Genomic DNA, 12,743 nt, shown 5'->3' with positions numbered 1-12,743 from the left:
AAAGCCAACAAACAGTACAGAAATACACAAGTGGAAATGCCTCCTTTCTTTGCTTCTACTCCTTTGAGATAATTTTGGTTAATAATTTAGAAAATATCCTTCCATACCTTTTAATGGAGTAACTTACATTAAAATATTTTTGGAATCCCACTAAATATATACACTACTTAAAGGACTCTGCCTTCAGTAATACAGATGGCCAGAGAGCTAATGTACTGCAGGTTTCTCTTATTCTTTTTAATGCACACATACTATTCTTTTAGATGGATGGCCATATTTTCATTAGCTAACTTATTAATATATCTTTAGTTCTAGTCTTTTCTGTTTATGTCCATTTATTTTAAAATGTAATTCTTCTTCTTACTAAGTGGACTTTTGTTGTAATTCATAGTTGGAAGTGATAACTTTTCGTTGCTGTGTCTTNGATATTCCAGCAACCACATAAGCGTGTGCTTCTTCTCTGAGCCTTCTATAAGGGAAAGGACTTACCTTTCAGTTAAGAAATGGAGTTAATTTATTTTCACCTACTTCCCCGTAGTCCTGAAAGTATAGCCTCTGTCTGCACCTCCAGCAGAATGTCTTTGAGCCTCTGGCCTTTCCCACTCAGATGCAAGATTATTATCTTTGTAGAGGCTGTTGAGGAGAAACAGCTAAGGTATTCATTAAACAATAAAATGCCCCTGAAGAACAAATCAGTAGAGCAGTAGTCTACCCAGGCAATAATACTCCTACCCTGACAAGGTTGGTTTACTCTCTCCCACCCCACCCCCAACCTGGCAGAACTATAAACAGCTAGGTCCCCACACCTGTTCGAAGCACCTGACTTTGTAGAGATAAGCTTTGTGTGTGGGGAAGGGGGAAGTGGGGTAAGGAGGCCTGGCAGTGGGTACACACTCAAGGACATTGTAAAGATCTGTGTTCTCTTTTGTGGAAGCAAAAAAGTTGAGCAGTGGGTTTATATATCCAAAAGAAAGAAAACATCAGAACCCCCCCTTTCATTCAGAACGTGTGTGTGTGTGTGAAAAAAATAAATTTAGGTGTAGAGGACCAATTTTAAGTAAGATGTGGTATGACCCTGGTCATACATTCTGTAAAAGTGGGCTGCTATAAAGGTGGACTTGAAGCTTTGATTAGTGTTTCTAATAATGAAAAATAGGTTTTTATTAAAAACAAAAACAAAACAAAATACTAGTATAAACAGTCAACTGTCCTGCCACCCTACTTGTTGACTAAGTTGTCACAGGGGGTTGGATATAAGGTCATTTCTACCTCCAGTTTTTCTGGCCTTTATTAAAACAAGGCAGTGTACATTGTATGTTTATAGGATCTGCCTGCCAAAACTCTGTACTTGTGCAACCATTTATAGAATGGGTGAGATTAAGGAAAGCTATAAAAGAAGTTAGGACTCTTCAGAATCTGGCACTATATATAATAACTTTCTTTTTCATTTTAAGTTATCTTAATGGCAGATGAGAATGTATATTACTCACCTAGTTCTATGAATTCTCAAGGATTTGGAAATTGCTTCTTAGCTTTTTTTTTTTTTTTTTTTTTTTTTTTTTTTTTTGCTTTTTTGAGGTGCTGGATATTGATCCAGGGCCTTGTGAATGCCAGGCAAGCCCTCTACCACTCAGTTACACCCCCAGCCTTGCTCCTTAACTTTGGAAGGAAAGATGTTTTTGGTGCCCTTCCCAGTGTCTTCATACTAGTTACTAAGTAAATGTTTGCTCATTGGCTCACTAATTAACCCAGGATGGAAAAAAAAATGACAGAATGCCTTTATGATTGTTAGGTTTTAGCATTTATAACATTTATTATTCTACATGGAATAATTTTTCAGTTAGTGGCTTAGTTGACTGAGTTAAATATGTAGTTGTGGATTGGTTTAGAGCTTATCATTCAGTAAATTACTCTCAATGAAGAATACTCTGTGAGAGATGAAAGATCGGTTTGATGCACTAGGATATCACTTGGAAAATAATGCTGAGTTCTAAAATTTCTTAGTTTAGATCAAGGAAGTAAATCACCATTGTATAATTATACATCTTGCTTTTTAGTCTTGTCATGATCATTTGTTATTTTTGAAATCCAGGTATGGTTTGGACACCTCACCCTTCTCCTCCCCAAACACACATGAAGTCTGTGGCTTACTTGCTTAGACAACTGTGATTTTTGGTGTTTGGCATTGAAGTTGAGACACTCTTAGTTATTAATCTGTTGTTTCAATCCTGATAGTTTCTACGATGAGTCATGATCACCAGCCAAAGGCATTTTGTTGACTAAATTGTATACAGTTCATTAAAACAGAAGTCAATTTAAAAATTTTTTTTTCTGTTTATGTCCATTTATTTTAAAATGTAATTCTTCTTCTTACTAAGTGGACTTTTGTTGTAATTCATAGTTGGAAGTGATAACTTTTCGTTGCTGTGTCTTTCTTTATTCCACAATGCTGATCCTCTGCAGAGTAAATTTTCACATGTAACCCTATTTGGAGGACTTCTGTGAAATCTTAGGTTATTTTAAATGAGAGTTTCTATCATTACTTTATTGAGAGAGTGATTATTTTAGTAGATGATATACTACGATGAGAAAGTAGACAACTTTGTGTGGTGGCCCTTTATTTTTTTATTTTTTGTTTCCATCTCTCTGGTTTGAAAAAAAAAAAAAAAGTCCCTGGGGCCTTACTCTTTTGGAGTCTGTGAATTACAGTTAACTTTGACATCCTTATTAATTAGAACTGTTGGAACTGCTAAGGCAGCTGCTATGTCTGGTGCAGTTATCTCAATGGCAGCCTCAGCCTATCTGGGAATCTGCAGAAATGTTGAAGTAGAGCAGAATCCTCTTGTATCTGATGTGTCTGTGTCCTTAAGTCTGATGTGTGTGTGTCCTTAGTATGTGAAAGAAAGTTTTGTTTTTCCTCCCTGCACTGTTGACCCTAATTATTTTGACCTTAGGAATTCTGGAGACCTGGAGAAGGATGAAAATCATAAGCAGGAGTCAGGGTACCTGCTCTGGTTTTTAGAACAACCACATGGTTCACAGAATGGTATGGCTACCTCCCCCACCTTAGTACATTGTAAATTTAAAATGTCTCTTATTACCAAAGCTCCTACAATAAAAGCCAGTCTATCATTAGCCCTGAAAAATGAAGTACAGTCATGTTCTGCATAACATTTATGTCAGCTCTGGACTGCATACACGATGGTAGCTATACTATATAGCCTAGTTGTACAGTGGATGCATACCGTCAGGGCTTGTCTAAAAGTACATTCTGTGGTGTTCACACGATGACAGTTGCCCAAGGACATATTTCTTAGAACATAATCCTTAGCATTAAGCCATGCATGACTATAGAGGATTTTAACCAGTGAATTTGTGTGCCCCATGATAGACTGGTTTAGTGTAACATTTACTGCCTCATTAGTAGTTGCTTAGAAAAATGCTACACAGACATCCCACTCCATGTGCTACCATGAAACAACTTTTACGGGGTTTTATATTTAGTGTACCTAATATGGTTGTTGCCCTTAACAAATCTCTTTTCTTAGCTAGGATAGTGGCACAAACCTGTAATTCCAACTACTTGGAAGGCTGAGGCAGGAAGATTGGGAGTTCAGAGCCAGCCTGGGCAAAATAGCAAGATCACAGCTAAATAAATAAATAAATATTTATTCACAGGAAAAGGAAAAAAAGAATTAATAAAAACAATTCCTTTCTGATTACTTTGTAGTATTCTATATTATAACATTCTATTATATAAGTTTAATAATTACAGTTACAGTTATGGTTTAGTTGCAACTTTTTTCTAACTTTAAGGATATTACAAGTTACCTTCAATTTGCTGTCTTCCAGGGAGGATTGGGGGAGGAAAGGTTATAGTGAATGCAGTGTCCATCAAAGTAAGAACCCAGCAGAGTAGCCTGCAGCATGTGCAGAGCAGTGGGAAGTTGAGAAATTCAGTCCTAAGTCCAGGACCCTTCCTCATCCTCAGAATGTGAAGGTGCAGCCTTGAGTACTATAGGTGGCGTGGCACATTATTCATCCTGTTAATGTCATGGTAACCAGATGAGGTTCTGGGGAGAGAAAGGGGTCCTATGTTCACCCGCTGCCTGGCTGGACCTCTGGGCAAAGTCCTAGAAACATAACTTTAAAAAAGTCATGCTATGCTAGATACAGTGACACATGCTTGAAATTCCAGTGACTCAGGAGACTGAAGGAGGAGGATCACAAGTTCAAGGCCAGCCTGGGCAATTTAATGAGGCTGTCTCTCAAAAAATAAAAAGTGCTGGGGATGTAGCTAGGTAGTAAAGTGCCCCTGGTTTCAATCCCCAGTACCAAAAAAAGCATGCTGCTACTGAACACCAGTCTGGCAACATGCTTACCAGAGGAGGTTAAATCAGTACCTGGTATGGTACCTTTTTTTTCACAGTGAGCACTCAGTGCACATTTGCTAAGCTGAATTTTTTTGTGGGGGATTACTGAGGATTGAACCCAGGGGTGCTAATCACTGAGCTACATCCTCAGCCCTTTTTAATATTTTATTTAGAGACAGGGCCTTGCTGAGTTGCTAAGTTACTGAGGCTGGCTTTGAACTCGCAATCCTCCTGCCTCAGCCTTCCGAGCTGCTGTGCCACCATGCCCGGCTCTAAGCTGATTTTTATTTGAAAGTGGAGTCTGACAAATGGGCTGTGCTACTAGTGATACTGTGAAAATGTTTTAAACCACAAAATGACAAACTTTTTTTCTGTAAAGGGCCAGAGGGTAGCTAAGTTAGGCTTTGCAGGCTACATAGTCTCAAAATTTATTAGAAGACATTCTAGCTCTCAGATTATATAAAACTAGGCTATAGGCTAAAGTTTGCAGGCTCCTTTTTAAAATTTATCTTTTAAATCATAAGAAACTGTCCTGAGATGAATGGTTATGATTTTTCCTTGTTTGAGGGAGGTAATATCTTGTTTTCCTCAGGCAGGGTGGGGTGTTGGGGCTGATGGGGCTTTGATATTCTTAGAGTTCAGATAGATGTGGATTCTAATGCTGGATGTATCTTTGCTAGCAGCATACCCTCAAGTGAGTCACCAAAAGTTTTCTGTGTCTCGTTTCTTTAAAATTTTTTTAATAAACAAGGTAAAGCTAGTGAAGATCCAAACACAGCATCCATCAGTGCATAGGAGCAGACGTGGACTCATTTCATCCATTGTCCAGATTCTCCCTGGCTGCAATTCCAAGCTGCTTCCTCCTGCCCTGTTCAACAGAGATGGACAATAACAGATTAGCAGGATCATCACATGGCTACCTGTATGTGGAAGCAGTTTCGAAGTGTGCCACTCATTTTTAGTGAACAGTGTCTGAATTTTTTTTTTTTTTTTAAATGGATTTCATGGACAAAACACACATAAACATCTGTCTAGGGCTGGGGTTGTGGCTCAGTGGCAGAGTGCTTGCCTCACACATGTGAGGCACTGGGTTCAATCCTCAGGACCACATAAAAATAAAGATATTGGGTCCATGCATAGCTAAAAAAATATTTTTAAAAAATCTGTCTAAATGCATGTGCACCAAATAGCAATTCTCTGTGGGGTTCCAATTCTGTGTCTAGAAGGCTTTTACTTTCTCCTCCTGGTTTTCACATTTTGCGTGACTGTTAATCCACACTGGTTCTTACTCTAGCTCTTATCTTAAGTTGTTTTCAGAGGAATGCTCACCAAACTCAGCCCCTTCCATAGCCTTCCTTTCTTATGGATTATGACTTTAAGGGCTCACCTTCAAGTATGGCTGACAGGGAGGCAGGACCCCAGGTGTCCTCTCATGTTTCCCTTGCTGTGCCTCAGTTTCCACCTTGGCAGAATTGGAGTAATGTTGCTCAACACACAAACTATAAGCTACAAGCAAGGGCTGCCCAGCTGCTGCAAATGATAGGTGCAGAGCTATATGGAATTTGTAGTTCTGTAGTCTGCACAACAGACTGTAAATATTAGGAGAGAATTGCTATTTGGGGCACATGCATTTAGACAGATGTTTACGTGTGTTTTATTCATGAAGCCTGTTAAACTGTTAGGAAAAATATTTTAACTCAAGTTCTATTTATATACAAATTAGGAAACATGAATTAAGGGCTCCTAGACTAATCCGTCACAGGGAGGCCTTCAGTCCAAAGATTAGTTTCCTTCCTCTTGCTGCCTCAAGATAATAGTTTGATTCTCTATTATCTGATTCTCTATTATCAATACAGCCAGTTGCCTGTTTCCTGTTTCCTGCTCCGTGTGTTTTGCATGCTTCTCCAGGGAAATGGCTTGTTTATTTTTTTCATGGTAAGGCACATATGAGGACTCCACCCCACTGTGTATTCATTGTATTCTTTTGTTTTGAATTAGGATTCCTTTTTTTTTCTTTTTAACAACTCATGAATTGAGCTTTAATGGATAAATCACTAAAATTGATATAAATTAAGTCTTGTGACAATTCAGATGTTTATTTTGTCATGTTAAAGTAACGTTGTAGTTATACCCTTGTGTATTTTGCAACTTTACTGTGTAATTATGTGGTGGCAGTTGCCCCCAAATGAAACAAAACAAAATTTGTCAAACTCTTTAATCTGAAATACAGTACCACAAACTCGCATTTTCATCATATTACAGACATTTAGAAACAATTACATAAAAAATTCAGTTTTCAAACGTTATTGATTTGTGCAATGTTGACATTTAAGTGCTCAGGGTCTTCTATTTATATGATAGGGACATTCTACAGCAGTACCCCCACCGCCATCACCCTTAATTTCTGGAGGAACACTAACAGTAGCAAGATTTATTGAGAACCTCCTGTCTGGGCACTGGAGGTTTGCTGATAGGTTCAACAGATAGCTATTTGTTGTGTGTCCACTCCCTTCTTGGTGTATGTTAAGGCTCTAAACAACTGTAGAATTGAGCACCTGTCCCTGAGGCAGCTGCAGGCGAGTGGAGGAGCTAGGACACTGGATACCTAATAAAAAGATGAGAGACCATATCCCATTGAATGGTGATTGCCAGGCCTGCTGGGAGAACAAATCTTGGCCTGGATATTAAAGAAAGTGAGAGAAGAGAAAGGGCCTTCCAGGTTAGAAGAATGGTGTAAGTAAAGGTGAAGGAAAAAAATGTGCATACTCAGAGTTTAGAGCATGAGCAAGACCCTGTTGGGTGGGAATACCCAGATGGTGTGTCAGGAAGTGTCCCAGATGAAGCTGGTGCCTTAGGAGAGAATGCTCAAGACCTTCCGGATGCCAGGCTTGGAGGTTTAGATAATCTCTTGAAGGCTGAGGATCATGGGAGTTATGGTGAAGTAGTGCAGCTTTGAAAAGCTGCTGTTTAGGGAGGATGACTATGACAGTGATGTTTTAGAGGGGTTAGAGTGGGGAGAGAGGCTCATGGCAGGGGACCTCAGTAATTAATGGTGGTGGGACCTGAAACCATCTTAATTGTCCAGCACTTTTTTCCAAACACTCCAAAAATGTGTTGTCAAGGTCATTCTCTTTGCAGTTGATCCTATGCTTCTCTGCAATATCTTCATGTTATCTCTTAACTTTTTGTTTTGTTTTCCTAGTTAGACTTTTAGTTCACTGAGTTCAAGAGATCTTATCTTAGAATAGAGTTCTGTGTATAGTATGTACTTTGTAATGTTGAGGTTTATTTTAATACAATTTCCGATTAGTCAGCTTTAAATAGCCATATTCCCAGTCATGGGGATAGGGCTGTTTGTAAGATGATTGCTTTTATATCTCCCTTGATTTCTTCTCAGCTTCCATTCTTATAATTCCTTTGCTGTTTTAACCCAAGCCTACACCTAACTTCATCTGTGCAAAAGCAAAACTTGCACATGATTGCCATCTCTTACTTAGAACAGGGATTTTCTTAGCACAGTTAAAGAGGAACTTGATATAATATATTCTTGTGTTATACTTACAGGTTTAGACTACTTGAAAAGTAAAAGACTTGAGTTACATATAAATTCAGTCTTTGAGAGAATAATGCATTAGAGTCAACTGACATTACTCTCTGTTTCTCCCTCACTTTTTTCCCAGGATGCTTCATACCTTTAGGCCTTCCTTTGTCCCTGGCTCTGGTTTCTTTGATAGCCAGAACTGTGGCTTGTGGTGAACGTGCTTGTGTTTAGCACTCTTTGCGCAGGGTATTGCAGGAAGATGCTGCCCAATAGTTTCCATAGCACAATACCTGTCCATTCATCAAAGCTCTTGCTGTGTTCAGTAACTTGATTCATGCTAACATAGTGTTCATTTTTTCAGGTGTAACACATTCTTCAAAATAAATAAATATTGAAACATTACAACTTTCCAATATCAATAATGGTCATTCCCTAAAAAAAAAAAAAGTAGTAGATGATATGCTTCTAGAGAGGATGATTATAATAAACAGGATATCCACAGCATTTTGGCCTAACCATAAATCAACTATGCTTCTCTGTTCTAAATATCCCCCCTTTTAAAGACACTTTCTGAAAATTTCAAGTTTTCTTTTATCAGAAACTAGATAACAAAGAACAGCGAATCTTGGCACTTTGAAGAGAAGGTATAGCTGCACATCCCTTTATGTGACTGAAGAATGGAAAAGATAGAGCAATACCCAAGAGCACCCCAGCATGTGGCAGCCCTACCAATGCAGTCTGGTGGTACTCATTCAGCCTCTGGCTTTGCTGGAGATAACTGATGGGTTTCACTTCCCTGACAGTTGATATATGAGGTCCTAGTGAGCTTTGAGGAAGTATAAATTGCTTTCCTGATACACAACAGTGTTATTGCAGGTGTACCTGAAAAATTGTTTTCTGGAAAGAGTACCAATACTGTAATGTCACTTACACTTCTCTCTCCTTCAGGGATCAGAAACTGATGTAAATGTTGTCATTCATTTGAGGATGGGTTTCCTGATCTGCCTCTTGGTAGTCCTCATTGACCAATAGTTGGCTAGTTTATCTCTGGGTTTGTGGATTTAACTACAACCTGACTGGGTCTTTTAATACTGGGAATTACTTCTGGTTCCTAGGTTCTCAGATCTGCAGGGACATGTTGGTAGAATTTATGTTTCTGGGAAGTTTATTTTCAGAGCAGCATCAGGATCCTCCTTTCTAACTTCACCCTTCTTGGCCATGTGGAGTGCCTCACTATGTTCCTCCCACTGAGGGGAGAGACAGGCATAAGTTGACTTGATAATAGCCCCTGAAAAGAATTGAAATGGCATAGAGGACAGGAATGCCTACCATCACACTGTCCCAGACCAGGGCTGCCCAATTCTCCCAGCCATGCTCCTGCTTCTCTGCTTTTTGGAATGAGTGAGTCTAAAAGCAGAGAATGTCCTGCTGCCATGGCGGATATGTAAACCATCAGTGTCAAAAAGCTTATAATGTGGGCAAACAGAATGATGAATGAATAACACCCTGACTCTGGCATCTTGGGAGTGCATCTGAGACACCATGAATACCCACTCCAATTGGTGCAAGCCCAGTGTTCTGTGTAAGATATTATCAGTACCGTGGCCTCTCCCTACTAGATGCCTGTAGCTCCCATCCCCTTCCCCAGTCGTGATCATCAAAAATATCTGTAGCCATTGCCAGATGTCCCAATGGAGAAGACGGTGAGGAGCTGAAATTGCCCCCATAGAGAATCTCTGGTCTAAGCAATCAGATCCGTATGAGCTTGTAAGGACTCCTTTCCACATCACCACAGCTGCTTCATGGTCATAGGATTGGAAGTTGGGCCTCTTCCCTCCGCTGCTTCCTCTGCTGTCTCCTACAGCTCAGGAAGGCAACAGCAGCTTGAGCTTGGAAATCCTCCTCTGGGTTGCCTCACATTGCATATGCCAAGGCCCTTCTGTTTCTCTGCAGCTTCTGGCCTACCTCCCCCAGCCTTGCTGGGTGTGGGAGGTTGATATTGTGCCTTCCTAAGAAGGGTGGAAGGACCCTGGGAGCCTCATCCTCAACTGGGCCACAGGATAGATTTTCCCTTCTCTCTCCCTCCTCCTGCTTTAGAAGTGTTTGTCATTCACCAAGCCTTCTGTGAGAGGGCAGCTAGCTGGCCAGGCTTTGTGTGTCTCTGCTGACTGAGTTTCCTACCTCTGGTGTGTCATAAGGGTGTTGATCTGGTCCTGTTCCTGGGCAGAATCTTCATGCCTTTTCCAGTGTGGTGGTGTGAACCCGAGGAGCCGAGACCCTATAGTTTTTCTAGCATTCTCTTGCTTCTTAACCTGCAAGGCGAAGGAAGGGAAGGACGGGAATGCAGTGCTAGCTCTGTTTCTTTCATGTTCTTAGTTTCTTTTCCTCATCATCTTTCCTCTCTTCTTCCTAGAGTTTCTGGGTCCTCCTTGCACAGATCCTGGTCTGTTTAGTTTCAGCTCAGTCTCTGCTCTTACCTTTGACCCCTCTGTTTGCCTCTTCATGGGGGCAGGGTTGGGGTTGGGTGGTATGGGGCCGAGTGCTGAGGGAGTGTGTTTACTGGAGTCTGAAGCAAATCCTTGGAATTCTCTTATAAAAGAACCTGAAAAAAGCCAGGAATGATACTTTAATGTGACATTCACTCAAAGGAGTGACAGTTGACTGAGGAACACATTTTGTGCTTGTTTATTTAGAAATGCTGTAATCCAAACGGGTTTTCATTTTGATCTTGCTCCTTTGATAGGCTGGGTGCGGCAGTGACTTTGAGCCCCAAACCCTTCATTAACAGCCTCAGATACCCATCAAGGGTTTTATTAAAGACATTTTCCAACCTAGTGTAGTACATAATGGATATTACAATTAAAATAAGAAATTAGTTGGCCGTAAATGCATCTGAATGGGAAGTTACTTGCCTCCTGGGTGGAGACCATCTGTGAAATGTCCCTAGCAAAGGCTTAGGAAATCTTTGTTTTCATTCTACTCTGGACCTGTTCTTTCAAAGCAGCCAATCTAAACCCCCCAAAAATGCAGCTCCCCATGTCACTGAGGTGGTAAAGTTACCATCTCTCATGATTGTGCAGTTAATAATGAACATGCCTTCTCATGAACAGTTCTGTCTTGCTGCAACTGGAGCAGCTCCTTTCCTAGGCTGCAGTGAGCCCCTACTGCCCTTTTCTCACCCTCCCCATTTTGCCTATCTTGATCCTTTGTTTCTGGTTGGCCTTTGTCTCTGGGGAAAGGCCCCCTTTCCATCTAGAGGGACTGAACCTTTAGGGGAGAAGCTGGAACAACAGAAACTGTTGATTGCAGCATGTGGCCTGCTGTCTTGGCAAGTACCCCACTCGATTCCTCTGGCTTGCCTGCTAGGTTGACATTAGTAAGTATTCATCCACTGTTGTCTCTGCCTCACTGCCTCTCTCAGGTGGTGTTGCCGGAGCCCTCAGCAAAGCTTTCAGGCAGACCTTAGATACCAGACTGTTTGCTGACCCTGTGACCAGCCTGGCAACCCAGTACCCTCAGGCCCCTGGGCATATGCCCATCTAGTGAGAGTAGCTTTTTAGTTGTCACCCAATAATTTTGAAATACATAGGAATTGTTGAATTTTCCATTCCTTTTGTAGAGTCATGCGTAAACATCTCTGTGTTTGGGTTCGCCCTAGGAGGAAAGCAGGATTTGGATTCAGGTGGAACTAGAAATAATAGCTACTCTAGTGGCAGGAAAGTAGAATAGTTCTGTAGCAAACAGGGAGGATGAATGGGTAAGTCTAGGAACACCCTCTGTGGATGTCTGTTGAAGTTCTTCAGCTGCCTCACTTAGAAAATTCTACAGAGGCAAGGAGTTTGGAAACCTATTTGCATGGGTTGTAAAGGTTCAGTTCTGGGCTTAAGTGTCTATAGTTTTTTTTGTTTAATTTTGTTGTTTTGTTTTTCAGTACTAGGGATTGAACTCAGGGGCACTCGACTGCTGAGCCATATCCCCAGCCCTATTTTGTATTTTATTTAGAGACAGGGTCCCACTGAGTTGCTTAGTGCCTCAGCCTCCCAAGCCACTGGGATTATAGGCGTGTGCCACTGCTCCTGGCTGTTTTATGATTCAAACTGAAGAAAACTGGCATCTCCAATACTTGAAAAAGTTAATGTTATTCCTTTCCTAGATAACTTGAATACACAATTACGATACTTTTCAATAGATGGTTGAAGTTGGAAATTGGAACCCACTAGTTTGTAGAAGAGGACACTGGAGCCGCCAAGATTTCACTGCGCCTTTCTTGAGGCCCTGGGCTCAGTCTCTGTTCTCCTCATGCTTGGCTGGATCTCTTTGTACTCCTTTCTTGTTGCCTGCCCCTTTCTCTCTTGTCCACAGAGCATGTGACTGAACCTGTGAAAGAAAGAACGATTGCCAATCAAGGTCATGAGTAAACTTATCTTGTCAGGTGTTGCCTAAGCCTTTGTACACAAGGAAGCAGTTTTTTTGCTGTTCCTGAGCTTCTATCCCACATTCTTTCACATGCTATGTGTTTCCCTATACTTACTGGGGGAATAGTAGCTTAACATGTCACTAGAAACTCTACCAGTCAAATATTACAGTATGGGCAGAACTTCAAATACACCCCCCACACCCTTCATCATCTACTACATCCCAATGCCTTTTGAGCAGGGATGGGAGGAAAGGAATAAAAGATATTCTGCTGACAACATGCCTAGAGGCTCACGTGTTCAAGGATTGTCCAGTTTTTGTATTCCCAGAGCGATGACTGCAGTTAAGACAGAGGTTCTGTTGAAGTTTGGTTTGGTTGACACTACTTTGGCTGGGCTTTGTGGCCCTGCTGG

General features: G+C 40.9%; 1 protein-coding gene across 1 annotated transcript in view; it reads left to right on the top strand.

Moving 5' to 3' along the window:
* The window catches only part of Sptbn1 (spectrin beta, non-erythrocytic 1), a 183,107-nt gene that overhangs the window by 96,056 nt on the left and 74,308 nt on the right, over positions 1 to 12,743 (top strand). The window lies entirely within an intron of this gene.

The sequence above is a fragment of the Marmota marmota genome, unplaced genomic scaffold, assembly GCF_001458135.2.
Source record: "Marmota marmota marmota unplaced genomic scaffold, marMar, whole genome shotgun sequence".
Classification (NCBI taxonomy): Eukaryota; Metazoa; Chordata; class Mammalia; order Rodentia; family Sciuridae; genus Marmota; species Marmota marmota.
Note: the sequence above shows the minus strand (reverse complement) of the source record. Positions and strands in the feature narration are given on the sequence as shown.